General features: G+C 48.8%; 1 long non-coding RNA gene across 1 annotated transcript; it reads right to left on the bottom strand.

The window, feature by feature from the left end:
* Nucleotides 1–18185: 18185 nt before the first annotated feature.
* LOC142769019 (uncharacterized) lies at nucleotides 18186–20985 on the bottom strand. Its single transcript, XR_012885605.1, has 4 exons — nucleotides 20869–20985; nucleotides 20128–20214; nucleotides 19667–20069; nucleotides 18186–18237 (listed from the first exon to the last, which is right to left on the bottom strand). It is a non-coding gene; the product is annotated as an uncharacterized LOC142769019 (long non-coding RNA).
* Nucleotides 20986–22435: the final 1450 nt, after the last annotated feature.

Genomic DNA, 22435 nt, shown 5'->3' with positions numbered 1-22435 from the left:
CTGCCTCAAGAAATGATTGTTTTTAGACCCTCATTTTCAGCGCAAGATGCGATGCTTCGCCTTGAACACGACATCATAACTTTTAACCAGAGCGAGGATATTCAGGCAATCCTTGGTCAGGACATACATGGAGCATTCAATAACGTAGCCCACTCAGCTATATATGCTGGCCTCAACTGCATTTCTTGTGGCGCTAAAATCTACCCTTACAACAAAAGCTTTCTCACAAACCGCCCAGCTACATTAACATTAGGACCAGAACATTCCTCACCCTATACACTAGGCAGCTTCAGAACACCTCAAGGGTCAGTGCTCTCTCTAATCCTTTTAACCTGGCTACGCTACCTAAAGCCAACGCTCATCAACCTATCCCTGACTTGAACTTCTCCATCTATGCCATTGATATCACCTTATGGGTGAAAGGAGGCTCAGATGGACACATTCAAGACACCCTACAAACAGCTGTAGATATAATAGCAGCACTTACATCTCAGATGAATCTCTATTGTACCCCAACTAAATCAGAGTTACTCCTCCTACCAACTCAGCGTCGGAACAAACACGTTTCAATGATCGAAGTTCACATGAATGGGTGCCTCATTCCTAGAGTATCACGAATTCGTGTGCTACGTTAATTTACCCAAAACAACCGACTTATTACGTACACACTCGAAGCTTTACGCAAACCCATTGAAAACACCCTAAGAATGATAAGAAAAATCTCAGGGAAAAATGGAGGGCTCTGAGAGTCAGAGTTACTTCGTGTAATACAAGCTTTTGTGATTAGTAAAATCACTAATACCCTCTCTTACCTTCACCTTAAATTAGCAGAGGAGAAATTGGTCAACACCCTCTTCCACAGAGTTTACAAATACGCTTTAGGCATTGCAATCAATATCTCTAACACACTACTCCACCAGACAGGAGTCATAAATACACTATGTGAAATCCGTGAAGCCCATTTAACAGCTCAATACGCAAGGCTCGCGACCACTAGCGCAGGTCGCCACATTTTATCGTCTACCCGAATTAACTTCCCCTCACTCACCAATGCTGAATACAACATTCGCCAAAACATACACAAAGAATTACTCATACCGCCCTTTCCTAAAAACATGCATCTAACATATTACATTAAGCGTAGAATCCAAAAAGCAAAAGCTCTTCAGAAAAAATTGCATGGAGCCAATGACGTGTTCTATGTCGATGCGCCAGAATACCCATCCTCCTCATACTATGCCCTCTCCGCTGTCTATTATAACGGCAAGGTGCTCACAACGGCATCCATCACTGTCAACTCTACGGAGGGGGCAGAAGATGCTGCCATCGCTTTAGGTCTAGCCATCCCCAATATCACTATGATTGTAAGTGACTCCAAAACAGCCATACGCAACTTCAGCGCAGGTCGCATCTCATCAACTGCCCTTTCAATTCTTAAGAAATATCCTCCCACGCAAGACGTTGCTCTCATATGGACGCCCGCGCATGTGGAGTTGAGTGGCAATGAGGCGGCACATACCTGTGCTTGAGGAATGACCGGCCTAGCACAGGCCTCTGATGGCGCCTTAGACCACGCGGCATTTTTTCAGCGCGAGAGATCGTCTTTTGACCTTCCACGATATAACAAATCACTACCGCCTACAGCGCACTATATACCCCACCCTTACATCATGGAGCTTCGCGCTACCATAACATACTATGGCGCCAGTTACAGACCCGTACGTTTCCTACCCCATATTTTCGTCATCTTATACCCCCTGCGATATACCCCTTCCCTTTGTGCATTTTTTGTCAACAAACAACCAAATCATATCATGTTGGGGTGTACTCGAAACCCACCACCCGATTCTCTACACATTATTAGTAAGAAGCAGTGGGAGGCTGCTATGTGCAGCTCGGCGCCCGAGGTCCAGGACCAGATCTTGGATCGGGCCAAGAGGGTAGCGGAGACGTACGCGGGGTAGGCTCCTCTGACACTCCACCACCGCAACTTTCCCTCTTGGGATGAATAAAATTTTTCTCCTTCTCCTGCAAACGGCGTCAGCATCTCTTCTCTGGCGCCACTTGATGCTCAGTTCACAAATGACTCCAGTTCTCAGGCTGCTGTTGTTGGAGTTGACCCTACGATCCCTGTTATTTCGGAAAACAGTGCCGAAAATACCACAGCCTTTTCTATTGCTGCTGCTCCGACCACTTCCACATCACGTTTTACACGTAAAAAAATCGCCCACAAAAAGGTGCCTGCACCTGCCTGCCAAGACGTGGACAGTGTTTCCAGCATCAAGGATGTGGATCCAAGCTTGCCGGCGGCTCAGTCTCTACCTCCACAGGACACGTCTTCGGAAGACGGCTTCAGCCTGGGACTGGATAGTAGCATCGGGCTGTCTAGCCTTGCCGTTATCGACGTCGAAATGGGAGCTCCATATGAAACAAAGTGAGGGCACACTTCCAGCTCTTGCTGTGATGAACGCAGTGATGGCCGTGGTAAACCCCAGCGGTCAAAAAACTCAACTCTCTTCTGCAGGGTCCTTCCTGGACACTTTCCAGGTCAACATCCCCTTGACTCTTTCCAAGACAACTTCTAGAATTTGACGTCCAGGTTAGTCTTTACTTTTCATTATGGCTACTACACTGCATAATATTTCATTGAACATTCAGGGTTTTTCGCAGTCCGGCAAAGAAGGCTGAAGTGATTTATTGTCGCCCGTGCTGCAAATTGGGATGTTTTGTGCCTCCAGTAAACAAATTTCTTCTCACTATTTGACATGCTTGCCTTTCAACGAAAGTTCAACCTAGATTGTTATTAAATGCGAAGCATTTCTTAGCGAGCTTCGGTGACTTTGAGCGTATCTATCTATCTATCTATCTATCTATCTATCTATCTATCTATCTATCTATCTATCTATATATATATATATATATCTTAATTAATAATCAATCACTTATAAGCTCTTGTATTCCGCTCGATTGAAAATGGCAAAAGTCATTCCTATATTTAAAAAAGCAAGGCACTGGGTTAAGCTTAGCTAATATCAGGCTCGTTGCACTTACATCGAAGCTTGTAAAACTCGTCAAAGGAACATTATATAGAAGTATAAATTGCTCGATGTCGGAAAAACTGACACTGAGCCCATATCAAATCGGATTCAGACACGGTTGCTCCATTTGCTGAGCACACGTCATCTGGAAAGTAGAATTCAGCTTGCTCGATATCAAAAACAATACGGGGTCACATTTGCAGAACTAGCAAACGTAGTCAGAATACTACCCCATTCTGCCCCTGGTCCTGATGGCATGACGACGTTGGTGATAAAATCAATACATAAAATATACCCAGTCGGCCTACTCGAAATTGATAATCACTCACTTATAAGCTCTTGTATTCCGCTCGATTGAAAATGGCAAAAGTCATTCCTTTATTAAAAAAAGCAAGGCACTGGGTTAAGCTTAGCTAATATCAGCGAAGCGGCCTCGCGAACAACGCCCAAAAGAAACGAAGCAATTTACTCTGAGGCAGCGAAATCCGGCATGTACGGCTCCCCAAAAAACGCAAGCAATGACACAATGCCTCAGAAAATGCTGATTTGTTTCCCGAAGGGAGCAGTTTGGACATGTTGCTGACTGGACCAATCTCCACTTTTTGAGGCGGTCGAGAGTGGGAAGCACACCCCATCCCAGGCGCCACATGAAGTCCCGGGGGTGTCCAGGCAGAAAAGAAGCCGTTAACGTGCTCCAAGACGCCCGTCTAGAGCGAGCACGGTGGTCTGGCGGGACCAACGGAAGCAACAAAGGAGCAGTTGTCTCAACTATGCGGTTGTTCAAATCATCTATGCCAGGACAGCTCGACTTGACATGGCGAAAAAATGCAACAGTTGTTGCATAAAACGCAGGAAGTGTTATTGACTGTGGCCGCCTGTTAAGTTGCACATTAGGCATCAAATGCCGAAGGTGAGTACCCAGAAAGTAATATGCAAGCATTCGTGCGGGAGATTCCTGCCTTTGCACCAGGCGCAAAAGGAAGCGCAGAGCCAGCAGCCGACAGCGTATGGACACTGAAGGGAAAGCAAAGCCTCCCTGAGAACGCTGCTGTCCCAGTGCCGCACGAGAGACCAACTCAGTGCCGCCTGACCAAAAAAGGAACACAAAGCAGACTGCAGTGATCGCACGATACCTAAAGATGGTTGCACGACGTGAGAAAGGTACCAAATGCGACCGCAAGGAAGGAAAACAGGGGGAAAAGAACGGCAGGGAGATCAGCCAGCCTATAGGCAGCCGGTTTGCTACCCTGCGCATGGGAGAGGGATGGGGAAGATGAAAGATAGAGAGCAGAGAGGGAAGAGAGAAACACAGCACATTCGGCAGCGCACGCGCACACACTAAGTCATAGTCCAGTCTTGTCTTTCGCGGTGTGTGACGTTGCTGTTACAGTCGCTTGTTCAAGTCCGTGTCATGTAGGAATTTCAACAGAGCTTTCGTCGCCTTCTGTTGCAATGTCTTTTCTCGGGCACTTGACAGAATAGAGTCCACAGACATTTGGCTGTTCTCGATGCGCGCAAAAGCGGACGCCAGTGACTGTCTCTGAATTTCATACAATGGACAGTCACACAGGATGTGGTGTAGCGTCTCTTCGCAATGACAGACATAGTAGAGAGCGTTGTCGCAAAATATATTCTGCGCAAGGTACCTCCGCTCAATAAGCGGGAAGTCAAAATCCTGTGCATCCCGAATTTTCAGCCTTACTTCTTCAAAAGCGTTTAACCAAACGGATTCGCAAATGCCGTAGTGGTTGTATAAAATACCTAAAGTACAACAGGACGCGGCCGTCTGAATGGGAAAGCCGGCGCTAAGGCTGGAGCTTGGAGAGCCAATGAAGAAATACCGGGATTCGGAGATGTTCAACGCTGCACCTGAAAAGTCGCCATACTGGGAAAATACACGCAGGCTGCGTGAAAGGCCATCTTCATCTAAAAGGTACAAGGTTATATCATCAGCGAAAGTTGTGACTTTCACGACACCGCTACCAGGAAGCGCAAGACCCCGGACACGTGAATCCGCGTCAAGAGCACGCAAGTATGGCTCAAGGCTGAAGACAAATAGCACAGGAGACAATGAACATCCCTGATGGACCCCACGTGTTATGCAAAAGGCGGCACTTTCCCAACCATCCAGAACTAGTGTGCTTTTCAAACCTGTGTATGTATTTTTAATCATTTCCACAAACGAATGAGAAAAGCCGAAGGCTGTGAGCACATTAAGGATATACACGTGCTCTAGTCAGTCAAACGCGTTTTCCCGGTCCAAAGACAGAAGGATATCACGCGCAGATCGCGACAGAGTATAGGCTATGATATCACGTTTGTCAAATGACAAGCTGTGTATTTTTCACCCAAGCACTGATGAAGTCTGGGGATGATTTACCGGGGTGTTAAACAGACCCATCAAACGTTGAGCGGCTATCGCCGCGAATATCTTATAGTCAACGTTGAGGAGCGTGATAGGTCTGAAATCTTCAAGAATAACACAGGAAGCATCACCTTTTGGAATAAGCACAATGCGTCCATCTCCAAAAGTAGATGGAAAGACACCGTCCTCGTGGCATTGCCGTATAACCGCGGTAAAGGTAGCACCAATCTCATTCCAAAATGTCAAGTAAAACTCAATAGGAAAACCATCTGGCCCTAGGGCCGTTCCACGTTTCATAGATTCCAGTGCCTCCTTTACCTCTTCAGCTTACGTAGGGATGTCCAGGTGATCCGCAGCTTTTTGAGGAATACGGGGCAAACTTCTAAGCATTGGCGGTACTTCATCATAGTTAGTCCGCATGGCCAAACACGACATTCCTTCAAAATGCGCCAAGAAAACAGATCGATCACGCGTAGGAAGTGGCTGCGCAGGTAGTATTTGTGCTGTCATAGAGACAGTTGGCTGTGATTGCCCAAAAAACGAATGTCTCGCGTAGCGCATCACCTCGGGATGTGCACATGGGTTGTGTCTACGGCACCACGCCCTGCCGCCAGGGAAGAAGCAGCAGTCAAGCGCTGAAAGCGTTCACACAGTTCACGCAGCCAAGCTCGCATCAGAGGAGAAAGCGTTTCGGCACGCAAAGCAATGCGTAGCTTCATCGCAGTATCAGCAAGTTCTTCAGAAACGCGTCGACGAAGGGAACGCCCCCCTACTGCGCAGTGCAGGTGCCCCTTTGTTTTAAGCGCATCCCAATCTTCAGGACCAGACGCCGTGAGTGACACACGTATTGCGCGTGACAAATCTGATCTTGAGGGCACGTCCGGCAGGACGCGTACATCAAGACGCCATGGCTTTTCCGAAAAAGAAAGTGAAACTTCGAGCTTCAAGACAATAGGCCGATGATCAGATACGTACATTGGAGAAGGTGGGAAGAACGGAACGCATAAATCCGAGACAAACGCCTCTAACGCACGTGGGATAGAAGCCTGGTAGAGCCATATTGAGAATCGTCCACGTCGCCATGTCCAAACAAAGGTATTTCTGTGCACTACAATGTGCGTGTCAAATAATGAAAAGTGGTGAACAAGGCGACGAAGCTCGTGTGAATTCCAAGCAGACCGGCCCCATCCAGGATCAATACTTTTTTGCAGTCTAGTTGGTTCATACTTGAAAAATTGAATTGCTGCACAAACTTGAAGAAAAAAAACAAGGGAGACAGGAAAGATCGCAGTTCCGTACTGCGCTTAAGGAGCTTACAATGCCACGTTGGTTGTTCGACGCGAGGAACGCCTTTGCATTTTCTCCCTTGGTGAGCTTTTCGACAACAAGCGTTGTCACCAGCACCATGTGCACAGTACATGGCTGCGGAAACTTTAAGCTTCCTCTTGACAAGTTGTCAATCATTGTGTTACCTTCCACATCTATGTTCCTGCTCTCCATGATGAGCACGCTGCTGCAAAATGCGCATGACAGCTTCTTCAGAGATGAATGAGCACAATATCCAGCGATGTAAGCAACAACCTCCATGTCATGCTTTGGGTTGGAAATTTCATCATTTGAGATGTGAACAGAGAAGTTATGTTGGGATACTTCTGTGTCACTTTCGCTGCTGATGTCTGGCTGTGGAAGCATCAGCAGCTTTTGCAGATGAATTTTCTTTTCAGACTCCAGAAGCTGCCTCACGGAAACATGATATTATGCACCAGCAAGCGGACGGTGGCGACCGAAGCGATCTTCAATAGTGTCAGTTTGAAAATTTCCCAGCAAGACATACTTGAACTTCAGTTCTTCTAAACAGTACCGCGACAGCTCAACAAGGGAGTAGCAAGTGAGTCTCAACGCAGAATGTGTTTCCCTTGTCAAGCAGCCACGGCTCATGTTGACGCTGCTCCATGCATCCAGCCAGTCTACCATGCCACTAAGTAAAACCAGTTGTTGATCCACCGTAGAATTCACTGGATTTTGAAGGGTGTCGTTCAGTTGGCGACCTTTCGAAGGGGTCTTCACGTTGACGATTTTCCACCACGTCGATATGATGTTTATGAAAAGAGCTGTTGAACTGGCACATGTAGTTTCAAGGGCATCACCACGCGTCTCAAGTGCGTTTGATACAAACGGATTAATGACATTTAACACCAACTTTACATCTGGGCGGCCCGTCGGGCAATATTTCTGACAGGCTCACTTCAGGAAAGTAAAAGCATATTCCTTCGTTTTTTGATTCATCTAGTTGTTCCTGATGCATTTCAGTATGTGCACAGGGTCTACGACATAAAACAGAGGCCGATTGTTGTATAGGATATAGGATTGTTGTAGGATATACAATGCTTACTTCCTGTTTTTCTGAGAAAAACGACATCATTTTCCGGTTGAGGGAATTGTTGTCGGTAATTACAGCAATGACCCTGAGGCCCATAGATTCCACTTCTAAAATTACTTTTTTGCAGAACTCATGTAGAATTTCGGCGGTCATTTTAGCAACAGGAAGAATGTGAAGCACATCTTTGTTTGATGACAAGAGCGACTGAAGCATGAAAACATGAGCGGCTGTGGCTGCCTCTTAAGATTTGGCTGCAGATCCAACTATGCTGCCCCCTTTATAATCGAACTATGGCTTGATATGAATTTCATCAACCATTAGCGTCACCGTCTTTTCGTGCGGCTGCATGCGCTTCACTCGTTCTCGATTGTAGGAGAGGAAGTTCGCTTCGTTTTGCTCCTTCAGTGGATCGCCTCCATACTTGGAATAAACGCGGCGCAGGGTTGAAGGATGGGGTAAAGTCAACGTCGACGCTGATCTGGCAAAGTTATAGGCGTGCTGAGATATGGAGTGCAGGACGCTAGAAAACACTAATGTGTCAGCACTGTAGCGACGAATGGGGGCAGCGAGTGCGAGAGATATTTGCTTATTTAGCAAACGAAAGAAAGCACTGTGTTCTTCGGTCGTGTCATTGTCTTGGGACAGTTCATTCAATAAGGAGCCGATATGCTGCAACACTGACGCTGTTTTCCACGGACTTGCAACTTCAGGCGTCTCAGTCATGTGATTTTCCAGCTGCTGGAGCAGTGAAGACAACGTCCGGATGTCGCGCACTGCGTCTAGAAGTGCGCCTCCGCAAGGTAATGAAACCAGCTTGATCATACCTGCTGAGACTGCAAGTGAGAGATCAGCAAGTACAGTGACGGAAAACCTCACGTGCGGTGAAGGATTTTCTTCGATGCGGAGAAACATCACACAACGATCGTTGGCCTTGATGGTCCAGAAATAATTACTGCATACAGCAGAAAGCTTGCCTCTTAAGTGTTCGAAAGAGGACACACCATTTCTCTCCTCTTCGCTTTTTTTGCGCATATAGAGTACCTAATCGCTTTGGTCAAGGCCTCGTCTTCCATTCGAGCTCGTTTCGAGACAGGAGATTCTCGACGATTGCGATTCGTGCTCAGGTAGGACGGACAGTTCGGAAGCACCGATGGTATAGCATCTGACACTAGGCGCACCCTCTCGCTGTCGACTGTCAATGTCCGTCCCGACGCTGCGTCGAAATGTGACAGCTTTGTGATGAAGTCAGCCTCGAGGAAGTGAAGTTCACAGACCTGCGCCAAGCATAACAGTGACTTCATTACTTTCATACGAAACGGGCTAATGGGAACTTTGACACGAGCCTGAGTATTTCTGTTCTATTTTACCGCACTGCCCTACTCGAAGCGCGACAAAACTACCATCACCTCTCACGATACTCACTCCGTTCAACAGTAAGAGAGCCAGAACGCCAGTAATGCGATAGAGCCGGTAAGACAACAAACTTCAGCAGTTTCTCACCTTGGAGTGTATGCTTGGTGTGAAATCCTTTCGCGGAATGGCTTTTATCCAAGACTTCTTCTGAGCTTCATCCTTGGGGAATGCGAGAACACGCACTTTGGGACCACTGTCATAATTGCCGTGGCACCCGGGAACACAACAACGTCCGATGTCGCACTGATCGATGTGTAATCACATACTCACAAATACAGCAGCAATAAAATAGGACACGTGGGAACGGACGAAGACTCAGAGCAGTGCGATGCAGCACCAAGCCTAACGCAGTCTAACCAGCGAAGCAGGTAGCGAAGAAAGGCAAACCTGTCGTGGCTTGTCCGCCGTTCGGGGTAAAAAAGTGCGCGGGGTGACCAACACCACCACCTGAGCGACGCGTCCTCGGCCACTGGACAGTCCGGGGAGGGGTTGAGGCTGCCACCCAGGATCCGGCGAAGAACGACTCTTGCGACGCGTCTCACGAACAAGTAGAAGATGCGTTTAATTTACATATTTGCAAGAGAAGTACATTGTAACGAGAGCGTACAGACACGCCTTTCCATCCCAAGGGCCCAGAGCACACTCGAGACGAGCGGGCCAGCGAAGTTCAGAGAGATCGCACAGCGCACCCCCAACACGCTCCTTTTATAGCCGTCCGTGCACGCGCTAGACGCCGACTGTGTGTCCGAGCGACGCTGATGTGCATTTCCTGCGGCGCACACAGCCGTCTCCCGCGTTACTGCAGGACGCGGACAGCGTTTGACCGTTACACCGATGAGCGTCCCTTGCAAGCAACCTCCTTGCTGTGCCGGTCATAACATTGGACAACTAGCGTGACGTATGCCGTCTGGAGAGAGGGGTATGAACGGGCCTTGTGAATAGTCTAGGTGGTGTTGGACCGGCACGACCAGCGTCCGTCGGCGTGGCCCGACGGCAACCGACGGGATGTGAGACATGCTGCATTTCGCGCCGATGCGTTACCCAGACAACGCTGCGTCTCCCTCTTTTCGTGACGGAGAGACGCCAGACGCGCTGAAACGCGCATGCGTCAAAGCAAAGCAGCGCAGCGCGCGCCCGCGAATCTATGGCAGTACCAGCGCCATGCGTGGCAATGCCCGCGTGACTCAACAAAATGAAGGCCGGTGATCACCCGCACCGCGTCAGTCGAAATGTATTGGCGCCTTCACTGGTGCATGTAGTCATGTTCTCACATGACGCACATCTCATAATTATCATGTATACACCAGTCACATCACATACCTTAGTCATCCATTGAGTGTCCTGTAATACCAAATTTGGCATATGTGAAGCTATATCGAAACGGCCGTGAGCGCATAATGAGTGTGGCATGTAGTAGTGTTGTTACATGACACGTATGTTATGATTATCATGTTTGGATGTGTCATTTACCTATGTAATCCATTCGCATCGCGTAATACCAAGTTTGGTACATGTGAAGCTAGCGAAACGGTTGCGAGCGCATCACGAACGTAGCATGTAGTCATGTTGTTACAGGCTAGACAAAGCGATGAAAAAGAGTACGATGACCTTGGCCAGCTACTTGAGCGTCTTAAGGCAGATGTTAAAGATGCCACTAAGGTGGTGGAGACGGATCTTAAAACGGAACGCATGGACAGCCGCCTAGCGAGGCTCCTTGAAGCCAAAAACTCCTTACTTAACAGATGGCGTACGCAGCGACTCAACAGGCGGCTCAGAAAGAAAATTGCTCTGCTCAAACAGGAGATTGAATCGTACAGCCAAATCCTGGCCAGACAACAATGGGATGAGGTCTGTATTGCTGTCGATGGGCAGATGCGGTCAGGGGCGAAATTGAACATTCTCAAGCACCTCCTGGGAGATAAGCAAACTAAAGCTAATCAGAAACACACTGTTGATCGGCTCATTCACAAGGAGAGGTCTGCTGGGCTCTCCAATGATCAAATCTTACAACAGCTGGCGGATAGGTACCTCCCCCTGGGGGCTACCACGGATGCAGACTACCCGGATTTCTCTGGTCTGGAGGATGCGGAGCTGGACTCCCCCTTCAACACGGCAGAGATCAGGGCGGTCCTTTTTGATCTCAATGGAAAATCGGCTCCCGGGCCGGATGGTATCACTAACAGGCTACTAAAAAATCTGTACGATAGATCCATTGAGCTACTAACTGACGAGGTCAACCGGGTTTGGGAGTCGGGGCAGGTGCCGAAGGAGTGGCGAACGGCCTTTGTCGTCCTCATTCCCAAGCCTGGTAAACCTCTCGGGCTCGGCACGCTCCGACCGATCTCGCTCACGTCTTGCGGGGGTAAGGTCGCGGAACATGCAATCCTTAACCGAATCTCCCATCACATTGAACAAAACGAGCTCTTCCCTTTCAATCTCATTGGCTTTCGTCCCGCGCTCTCTACGCAGGACGTTATGAAAATGATTAAACATCAAATTCTCGACATAGACACCAGAGATGTCCGAGGGATTCTTGCACTCGATCTGGAGAAAGGTTTCGATAATATCTCACATCCTCACATACTGGATTCGATCTCTGAGTTTGGATTGGGGGCCCGCTTTTACGGGTTCGTCCGCTCTTTTCTCAGGGATCGCGTTGCCACCATTCGGCTCGGGGACCTCTGCTCCAAGGAATTTCACCTTGGACCTAGGGGAACCCCTCAAGGATCCGTCATTTCGCCGCTAATTTTTAATATCGTGATGAGGAAACTCTCGCTCGAACTCTCTCGTATCGACCGCATCGGACATGTGCTGTATGCGGACGATATTACTATATGGTGCACTGGCGGCAGGGACGGAGACGTTGAGGAGTCCCTCCAGCAGGCCCTCAGATGCACGGAGGAGTTTTTGGATAGCACGGGGCTGCACTTGTCGACCGCCAAGTCGGAGCTCCTCCTGTACACACAGCCGGAGAAACGCAAGTTCGCCACTACTCCATTTCCGCCGGAAGAGATCAGGATCGAAATTCACACACGGTCAGGGCAGGCCATCCTCCGTGTCGATAAAATTCGGATATTAGGCATGTTCCTGGAGGAGCACGGAAGTAACTCTCATACTCTGACTCGTATTGCGGCAAAAGCGGAGAGCATGGTCAAGCTTATACTTCGGGTGTCTAACAGGCGTGGAGGGCTTTGTGAGGCCAACCTCATGAGGCTTTTCCATGCCTTTCTTATGAGTCACATTAATTACATTGCCGCAGCGCATAGGTGGGAAAGGAAAGAACAAGGGAAACTGGATGCGATTATTCGAAAGTGCATTAAGAGGGTCTTGGGCCTTCCAGACAAAACAAATGAGGAAAAGCTCAAGGCTCTTGGTATGCATAATACATTTAGTGAGATTGCACAAGCGCAACAAACAGCACAAGCTGCACGACTGTCCTCTTCCAAAGCTGGGAGACGCATCCTGGAGTTTCTGGGCGGCGAACCAACTATGGTAGCAGACAAAAAGATACAGCTTCCACCCAAATTGAGGGAGAAGATTACAGTCTCACAAATTCCTAGAAATGTTCACCCTCTCTACAATGTCTGCCGCCGGGCCGCTAGGGCTAGGTCGCTCCTTAGTTCCGCCGCTGCCACCCCTGAACTTGTGGCGTTCGTTGACGCAGCACAGTATCCCGGCACATCCAATTTCGTGGCTGTGGTCACTGACCTTCACGGTGGAATCCTCACAGCAGCATCTCTTCGAGATACCACGCCGGCTAGGGCAGAGCAGGCTGCTTTAGCAATGGCCGTGGCGATTCCCATGCGCACGCGCATTTTCACTGATTCTCGAGCGGCTGCACGAGCGTTCATGACCGGGTCAGTCTGTGAGCAGGCGGCCCATCTTCTTACCAAAAGACCACATTGCACGGAAATCGACGGCCACATCACCTGGTTTCCTGCCCACATGAGCAAGGATGTCCACCCTGTTATCCCCTATGCCAATGAGCTTGCCCATGCCCGAGCACGCGAACTGTCCCACCATGACGGGCAATCGGCACCTAATTTTAGGGATGGCATCCGGCAGCTTGATTCGCTCCTCACCTTTAACGAAATTTGCAAAAATTATCAATTGGCCAGGCGTAGCTTTCTGCTCCCGCACCCGCAACTCTCTAGGGCCCAGTCAGTCACTTTAAGGATGCTGCAAACGGGTACTTACCCGTCGCCTTTAGTGTACAGCAAGTTTATCGACAGCATAAAGCCGCAATGCCCTCATTGCGAAGAGAGACGTTGCACGTTACCCCACATGCTCTGGCAATGCGCGGCGCTGCGCGATGGCGAGCCTCTGAGCACAGAAGCTGCCTGGAGGACGGCTATTACCAGCTCGGACCGAGAGGTCCAAATCCGGGCTGTCCAGAGGGCCCGCAATTTGGCGGAGGGGCTCGCTCTTCCTGTCCCCACGTGGGTGCGGCCCGCAGCCGACCCCCCCCTCTTGAGGGGAATCGGCTCCTCAGGACAATTTGTAAATAAAGTTCATTGACTGACTGACTGTTACAGGCTTACAAACACTGCAACTTGGAATCGTTACAGCAATACACGGATGATGCGAATTTGGCCGGTATACGTGGGGGCATATACGAGAAAGGTGCACTATAATTACTGTGATGCGTACGTGCACCGCAAAAATTACGTATGCTCGGTATCTGTTAGGGTAGCATCTCTCCGTGCGTCGAATTAAGCGTTTTATAATTAACGGCCCCGAAACATACCACGGCACACCCTACAATTTCGTGCACGCTGCACTGGTAGAAACAGTGCGTGTTCCAGTATTCACCAGCGCTTGCAGTGAAAATTCCAGCGCTTCCAGCGCTTCGAAGTGCGCACCAGCATCACAGCGGTTGAGCCAGTGCCCCTACCAGTGCGACACCGCTTTTTCCCAGTGCGCCCAGCGAAGTGCTAGTGATTGCAAGCGTTTACCAGTGTCTCCTGCGTGTACCAGTGCTAAAAAACGTACTGACATCACGCTGTTCTTGCAATAGAGATGGTATGACATGATTGCATGGCAAGCAGAAGCGACAGACCCTAACACAAAAATTATGATATGCGTGTCATGTAACAACATGACTACATGCCACGCTCATGATGCGCTCGCGGCCACTTCACTAGCGTCACATATACAAAATTTGGTATTATGGTACGTCAATGGATGACGAAGGTATGTGACTGGTTCAAACATGATAATCATGAGATGCGTGTCATATGAGAACATGACTACATATGCCACAGTCAAGGCGCCAATACATTTCGACGTGATACGGCACGCATGCGCGCCGGTGTTCGTTTCGTCGTGTCACTCCGCGGCGTGGCCCCGCCAGGCGCCGGTCCTGCCATATACTAGCAGGCGTGCGCCACGGTGCGTTGCTTTGACGTATACTGTTACGTTTGGCGCGGCGATTCGTCTGGGCAGACGCCATTGTGCATGGCGTTCGACTGGGGGGGCTCTCAGCCCCTTCGGTGCCCCGTCTGCCAGACGCTGTCGAAAATTTCGGCAATTACCCAGACCATGCGGCAAGCAACGGCGAGTTCCTGACTTTCAAATGCGGACCCTTGCGTCGTTCCTTCGAGCAGCAGCGGTGCCTGATGACCTCGGCGACTCCTCTGGCGAGGGGGAAGCTGTTGTGACCGGCGCCAGAGCTGACGGGGCAGCGGCGCTGCTTTTAATCCTCAATCAAGTAGCCGACCGGTCGGCTGCCTATGCCCGCCATGCATTGTCCCTGCTAGCTGGAGTAAGAGACGTCATATTGCCACGACGCTGTAAACCGTTCTAGAGAGGACAACAAAGACAGCATCATCCTTGGAAGAGACCATGGCGGCCGCCGCAAATCGCCCCGCTAATTAAGCGAACAGATCGGCGGACCCATTTATGTATGCTGTCAGGAGCTTGGGACCTCTCGACTAGCGGCACACACACGATGAAGAAGAGCCCCGCTGGCGCCACCGTGCAGTGCAGTGATCACGACTAAATGATGGACGTTTCCGTGGACCATGCATGCTCGTCCCCCCTCACCTGTTGTGTGTGTGTGATTGGTGTTCCACTCAAAAAGGAGAAGCCCGACAGGGCCTAAATGGACGCCGCAGAGTGCTGGACGTCGCTCTGAGCTATGTAACGTTCAACCACCACGCTCGTGGTTTGGGAAACTCCTAACCTTTCTTTGCTGTATATATGTGTAAATAGTGCCATAAACCTGTTTGTTTTTCGTATCCTCTTCTTGTCAGCGTTCGTTTCCTTCACCCGGTTACACCACGCTACCACAAGAGACCAGTGGTGCAATTATATACAAATTCCAAATCCGGACGGAGGCGGTCTGTCGGTGACGTCAAAAAATGGGCGGTCCGCAGCGGTCGCGAGGACAAAGGGAAGTGAACAGCCAATGAGCGAAATGAAGCCTCGCGTCATCATTTTGACGTGGTTTTGGGGACCGTATAGCAAAGTGAAAAGTGTTTGTAACGTGTTGAAAAATGTTTAACTACTATTGATCATTATCAAGTTGTGTTGGCACAAGTTTTCAAACGTTTATTAAGGAATACGGCACAATATAAACGTATTTTTCTCGTTATTGTTTTGAAATAACGCTAAATTTAGCGGGACGGTACGTAGTGGAGCTAAGTACAACCCCGTTTCAAGCAGTTACTGTTTTCATATCTCCCCTACTATACAAACCTAAACGGCGCAACTTTCGAAGTTGTTGGCTCAGTCGAGCGCAATCGTGGCGGAGGTGAACTGTACCAGTAGTCAACAGCAACAGCGGCTCATCGGCGTTATCCGAGGCTCAGCGCGCGCTGGTGCTCACCTTTATGGTGCATTCAGACGACGGACCGAATCCGAATTTGTCGAGGACGCGGACAGCTAATCCGCGGATGGTCCGCCTGCAGGCGCATCCACACGACGGCCGGTGTCCTAGGGGGAAACAGCCGGATTACCCTCGACAGCAGATTTGGCGCTCACCTGCGCCCGCTGGCAGCAGACCGGTTTGAGAGTATTCAACATGGATGCCCGCAAGAAGCGAAGCTTGGCTGCGATGTCTGTCGTGTTGTGACAAATGAACGAGTAGTGTTATTCTTTCAGGAGAAAAGGGAGTTGCTAGCAGGATATTCTTTCAACTACATTATTCCCAACTTGTAGAACTTCTAAACGTGTCTCCCGCCTTTTTTTAGAAGCGGCACGTCGCCGGTTGCAAAGGTTAGAATATTTCACCACCATGACGGCTAAGATTAATCTCGCGTGTTGAGCGACGGCGGCGACATTTCCCGAACCACCAAAAGTGATTTCTGCATATTTAATCACCTGAGAACAAAGTCTCCAGAAACTAAGTAAACAATGCTCAAGCGTAGATGATGCCGACCAGTCATGCAGCTGTCCGCGAGCCATGGAGGACATGCCGCGAGCAGACGAAAAGTGTACTGGTTGCCACCGACCCCAAGCTATTCCGCTGAAGTACCGGCTCCCCCGCCAGAATCCCGATGTGAGAAACAGGTTGAGTTCATCCGTCCGCGAGCCGCGCGGACGTGTCGCGGACGAGGGGAATCGCTGATGTGAGGTCACGTGACGCGCCGTCCGTCCCGCCACATCGGGATTCGGTCCGTCGTCTGAATGCACCATTATGGACGAACATCCCCAGCTCTTGGCGAATGCCATCGAGCTGCGGCACGGCGTCACCAACCGGCGGCGGCTATGGCAAGAGCTCAGCGACGCGCTGAACTATGAAGTGCCTGCGCAGGAATGGCAGGCTTGGTGGCGCAGGCCGGTGCACGAGGCCCGCCGTGACACCGCCGCCATCAGAGACGCACAAACGTGAGTGACCGTCGAATGGCACGGGCAATTTGTTCTGTGACATTAGTGTATATTTTCAGGGGCACTGGAGGGGGTTGGCTGCCTGGCTTCCGCGGCCGGGTTCTACAGTTGACTGGGATGACACGCTTCAGTGGCGTTTTCGGTCTCACCTATCAACAGGTAAGCACTCTGCCGCCGCAGTATCACGGGTTCCTGAGCGGTACCATGACAGAGTTTGATATATGAAGGGGTGCCTTTAGCGGAACCTTGTTAAACGGGAATAAAGCGCTCGAGAAAGTAATCAAAAGTGGGTAGGTTTAACTAAAATCTCAGTTTGCAGCCCTTGCAGTACAAGGGGTATTAATTTATCATAAAACACGCAATGACTGCGGGCAAGTGCATGCACTAAAATGGTAATACATGACATCAATGACCACTGAATAGCTGCAGAACATTTCCGCAGATGTTTAGTACTTAAGGTTGCAAAATAGCCAGAGTAACGAATACCCACTTTCTGAAAGATCATGCTTACTACACTTTCCAGCAGGCGAATGTTCCCACTGCTGCAGTGGAAATGGATGTGGAGGCCACTGAAGCGGCTGTAGATGGCAGTGACACAGTAACACGCAAGCATCTGAGAACTTAGTGCTTTATTGAGTGCAGGACTGGAACCTTGAGCAGGGCGACAAGGTGCTCAAGGTGAGTAGACCCTTTGTTTACATTTTACATAAGGGGCATAAGCATTCTCCATGTTCTATTATGATGACTGAAACCAACTTGGGCTGTAAACAAGAACCATGCATTGTATTGAGGGCATGGTATCGGGTATCTGCAATGATTAACTGCCGGGCAAAAGATTGGTTAGCCCTGGGGCTCTTTCATGGTGAGAGATGCATTTGAGGACATTAATAAAGAGCAGTTTCAACAAATGTTTGTAGGTCCGCACGAGGAGGGCATAGCTTGTACACAAAGCTTCCCACTTTCAAAGGATGCCATCAGGCCAGTTGATCTTCAACTGAGGGGAAATTGTTGTGCCCATTGCAATTCTTGGCAGCAGGAGCAGCTTCCAGCCACGAAATGGTTAAGGGTTTGCCGGCAGCTCACTTAAACATTTACACCTTGACGATTCATCGCAGGTGCTGTGGGAAATGAAAAATCAAACACCCGCATCGCTTCTGCAGCACGGCGTGTGGCAGCGGCACAGGAGGGCACTGGCCATGGCTGAGGGCTTTCTGCGAGAAAGGGATATGTAGTTTAGTTTAATTTTTCGTCATGTGTTCAATGTTTTTTCTTGTCATCATTCATTAATGATTTGTCGGTTTCAATGTGTTTAGGTGCTGCTGTTCATGTTCAATTTTATACGCTTCGGGAGACATATACATAGTTTAGTTTGTTTTTCGCCATGTTTTCAACTTTTTATTATTCATAATTGGTTTAGTGTTTTTGATATGTTTACGTGTTGCTGTTCATGTTTTATTTTATTCGTTTTTTGTTTGCATTTAGTGCATATTACTAGATTTAGGTTAGCATTTACTTTGTACAAGGAGTGCAGCATTTTTTATGTTCGATATATGAATTTCTAAATGTATGTTCGAGCTGTTCTAGTGGCAGTGTTTTTTACCCACATTTCAAAGGTGTCTAGTCATTCACACGGAGACCACAAGTGTATAGTTGACATTTTCTGTTAATGTTTCTGTGATATTTGTATTGTCCCACTGTGTTTTCTAGCTCACTGTGATTTTTATTCAGCATTACCACATAGTGTAGTAATGTGATATCTTTTTGCATCACACTGTTTTGCAGTTCACTGTGATATTTTCATTTCAGCACAATGAGGCTAAGATGCAACAACTACATTCTGAATCTTGTTTGGGAGCGCTAAGCTAGTAAGTGGTCATCTCGCACAGTTTCACAAAGGAAAATGGTCATCACAGCAACATGCCAGCGATTGATTTCATCTAGTTTTCATTGTAAACGACTCTTTGCGGGAATAAATTTCGAACGTGGTATGGTTTGGGAGCCGCGAGATGGCTGAGCGAATTATTCATGCTGTATGTTATCAAAACAACTCGCCTGTTGTTTGCCGTCTTGATTTGCGTATTTTTAGCATTGCAGCATGACTGCAGTCGTGAATTCAAATTAAATGTTATTTTAACCTTCACACAGTGTTTAGGACAATGAGCAAAAAAACAGCACAACTTGATGAGCACAATTGCTCGTCAAGCCTGGCGTGCACAATTGAATGCTTGTAGTCAGTCACTATGAGAAGATATGGACTTATGTATCATGTGTTCATACAACATGTTACTAATGGAATCTCGATTTTTATGCGTTCTGGTGAAAAGAATTTTGAGACGTTGCTTCATTGTTCGCACAATTTTGTGATAGCAACATTCAGCACAGAATGCCGCTCATATATGCTTGCTCCAATCTAGTCTGTTGTGACTGTGATCGCTAATATGGAAAAGGGTGGTTCTGTTGCATATTTCATGTGCCATTTAAAGAAAATGGTGCATTTTGACATTGCCACCTTGCTTCATATTGAAGCAAAAGTAAGTACTTTGTGTATTCAAATGTGGCAAACACAGTCCTTTCTTGTCTAGATGCACTAGAATCAGTGTAAATAAATTATGTGTGAGATATGAAAACATGAAAACTCACCGTTCCTGTGTACTTCAAAAAAGGTCCAAGACAGCGCTGCTGCCGTCTCTGAGCAGCACGTTGCGTGGTGTGAGCATATGGCTCCCCCTTGGCTCTCCATCGTCATCCTCATCTGGTGGCATGTCCACGACATACTCGTCCAAGGTCCAGTCGCCTGCATGCAACGCAATGTTGTGGAGAGCAAAGCAAGCATAGATGATTTGCGCTGCCCGATCAGGGTTGTAGAGCATCGTTCGAAAGTGCTGCAAGCAGCGGAACTTGCTTTTCAACACGGCGATACACCTTTACACAGCATTGTGCATGGATGCGTGCTCCTTGTTGTATCGGCCTTCGGAAGTGTTGCACGGTTGACTGCCAAGGACTGGAATTAGGAGCCATGGCTTGAGGGGATAGCCTGCGTCTCCTGCAATGCAAGCATAAAAGCTGAGTGCTCTGCCCAGATAGTACACATTAATACTTACCAAGCAGATATTCGCCAGGCTGCAGATGTGCAGCTAGGCGTGCACGCAGTGGGTTGTGTTCCCACACCCAGGAGTCGTGGCACGAACCTGGGAATCATGGGTCTATGACAATTATGCGCAGCCATGCTTTGCACATTTGCGATGAGGAGCGATATAAAATAGTACTGCATTTATACTCAGAATAAATCCTTTTTTCTACGCATATGCAGGAAACAATGCGTACTAGTACAGTGATTGGTACAAGGAGCTTCACTTAGAAGGAAACACAGGGTGTAGCACACTAAGGAGGGGGGAGGGGGGGGCAACGACCCCACCTCTGCTGTACACATGGCTACGACTTCCACTGAATGATCGATAAGTGAAAAGCTACGCGTTGCTCTTGGGAAAGAACACTCGTAAATACCAAAGCCAGCTCGTGCAATTGTGATTGTAAGCACTTTCGTGTTGGAAATACTTCCCTGTCGTGTATATACTTCTGCTACGTCTGCTGCCCACATTACCGATTACCTCTAAAATGCACAATTCAATTGCGTATGCTTGCCAGTGCAAAAACGGCAACTGGCTCACGCACAAAACACTTGCCACTTATTATTACCGAGGCCTTGCGAGCCACCATCTAGCTCGCACCCAATTCCCTGCAGGTTCTTTTTCATTCGTTGCATTATTACTTTTCCAGCTTTGGCGTCACAACTGAACAATTGCTCCGAAGGGCGAGTAATAAACGATCCTAACAGTACTTACGATCATGACGTTCAGGACATAATAGCCCCTTCTGGACATGAAGCTCGCCGTGTCAGCCAGTCTGAATCCCTCTGGCTTGCGAATGGTGACCAACGTGCCATCGGCACACGCCAGCACTTCTGGGATGCAACCGCGTAGCACAAACTCCACCTTTGCCTCATCCTTAGCAGCTGTTGTCAGTAGGAAGTCCGCCACCCTTTTTCTAGCAGCCACGGTAATGATCGCCTCCGTCACCTCGTGGATGGTGTTGCTCACCGCCGGCTGAGACATGCCGATGTGTTCCTCGCGACCAATGCTCTTCTGGAAGCTACCGGTGGCGAAAAATCTCAACGCGCACAACACCTTTCTCTATGTGGAAAGGCCACTGGCTCGCTGGCATCCGATGATAGGGTCAAGTTCGTCGCACAAGCTACGCACTGTTCGTTTGGACAGACGAAAACATTGCCGGAACTCTTCTTCGCTGAACTCTTCAAATGCATCTTTTACCTCGCGTCGTCGCCTCTGCTCGGTTAAAGCTACCGCACAGGCAAGGCGAAGTACCGTGTCAGTGGGAAACGCCATGTTGTCTAAGTGCCCCGGTGCCAAAAAGTCGCGCATTTTTTTTCCATTTCAATCCAATCCAGGCCACCTTGCAGCCATTTCAATCCATCCGGTTGCTTTCGGACAGTTTCTCCGACCGTTCCTTCGCCTTCCTCCGAAAACCGAAAAAAAAAGAGTCACGTGACACCCCAGTCCACGTCACTCATAACGTCACAGCATTCGTCACAGCTTGTATGGGCCAATCGCGTGCGACTTAATGGAAGAGACCGCCTTTGTCCGGATTTGGAACTTTTACATAATTGCGCCACAGGTAGACACCCATTCGCAACAACTGGTGGCAGCGGTGGGATGCCATCAGCTACTTCCTCCTTCGACCCTTAACAATGCGCGTTTCAGTGCAACCGGCGTCGCTCCGTCACGAAAAGAGGGAGACGCAGCGTTGTCTGGGTAACACATCAGAGAGAAACGCAGCATGTCGCATTTTGCGCCTGTTGCCATCGGGCCACGCCGACGGACGCTAGTCTCGCGTGACGTCAGACTACGGAGTGCTCGCGTTTTGCCAACGTAGCGTCGCTGTGGCCAGCCTGCGCGCGCGTCAACGCTACATTGGAGTATATTGGGCCCTTCATGACGCGCTCATGGCCATATTGCTAGCTGCACATTTACCAAATTCGGTGTTACGTGACGTCAATAGACGACAAAATATATGGCTGGTACAAGCATAATAATCCTGACACGTGTGTCATGTGAGAACATGACAACATACCACGCTCATTGCGTGCTCGCGGCCGTTTCGCTAGCTCAACATATACTAAATTTTGTATCACAAGACGTGAATAGTTGACGAAGGTAAACGATACATCCAAACACAATAATAATGACACGGAAGTCATGTACGGCATCATTCACCTCCACCTCATAACGTTGTGCCTATTATAAAGTGACATATCAACATTTTTCATTCGTGCTTCGCATATCATCAATTCTCATGATACGTGGGATCTGCCAAACTTTTTTTGCTGATTTG

Source organism: Rhipicephalus microplus, chromosome 1, assembly GCF_043290135.1.
Source record: "Rhipicephalus microplus isolate Deutch F79 chromosome 1, USDA_Rmic, whole genome shotgun sequence".
NCBI lineage: Eukaryota > Metazoa > Arthropoda > Arachnida > Ixodida > Ixodidae > Rhipicephalus > Rhipicephalus microplus.
This window is presented reverse-complemented; position numbering and strand designations above follow the sequence as displayed.